Here is a 1,132-nt window from a genome sequence, read left to right on the forward strand (position 1 = left end):
AAAAACAATAGTGTGAATGCCTAATGGCATTCACACAATAAAGAGAAAAACAAAAACAATAGTGTGAATGCCTAATGGCATTCACACAATTACTCCAGTAAAGTATAAATGTCCAAAATTTCTACTCAAGTAATAAATTATTTGTACATTGGTACTTTACACTGCTGAAGCTGATTACACAAAAATATTTGAACAGTTTACATATTTAATGTTTAGCCTTAGTTCACTAATTACAGAAACAATCACTTCTGGTCTCTTTTTTGTTTGAACAAGATTACAACTTTCATTTTTCTCATAATAAATACATATTAGGTCATATAAATCATAAGCTCTAATCCATGGTTGCTAGTTTAAAATAAGTCACATCTTATTTCAGTTCAAATTCATAACATGACATTTAAATAAACAATAACACAAAACATGTTTTTGACCAACAATGCAACATTTAAATCTAAATGATTTTAAACCAAACATCACCCCATTATATTTTATGAAGCAATTAAATGTGAGTCAAAAAGGTGAAAAGAATCACTTCTTCCTCAGAGGAACTTTCTAATTAGGGCGTATATTTATTGTTTTTGCTGTGCTTCCACTTCAAATTCCTACTGGCAACTTTTAACACCACATCCCAATTATTTATTGAAGGTTTACTCTCAGTGCATGTTAGCCAAACAAACATCGACTCTTGGTAAACTGTAAAAAAAAACTCAAATCATTAGAAAACAACAACAACAAAAAAACAGCTCTGCTTGAAATCAGGCTGTAGTTTACAGAAAAGACTTTTCAGATCATGATTAACCCTTACTTCTATCAACATGAACACTTCTTTCCTCCGCTAGTTTAATTAAAAACACAAGTGGCCGCAGGGTCCAAACACTGCTCCACAGGCTTCACCACAGCACCATGAAAACAATCCAATGGAAACTCAGCTGAAGGAGAAAAAAACAGCAGCTTTTAGTTTTACAGGAAGAAGTTGTACCTTACATTTATACCCACATGGTTCTATTTAGATCTGATGTTAGGACTGGTGGTTGAACAGGGAGGGGTGGCCTTTATGCTTACTCTGTGTGTGTGTGTGTGTGTGTGTGTGTGTGTGTGTGTGTGTGTGTGTGTGTGTGTGTGTGTGTGTGTG

The sequence above is a fragment of the Austrofundulus limnaeus genome, unplaced genomic scaffold (genome assembly GCF_001266775.1).
Source record: "Austrofundulus limnaeus strain Quisiro unplaced genomic scaffold, Austrofundulus_limnaeus-1.0 Scaffold18, whole genome shotgun sequence".
NCBI lineage: Eukaryota > Metazoa > Chordata > Actinopteri > Cyprinodontiformes > Rivulidae > Austrofundulus > Austrofundulus limnaeus.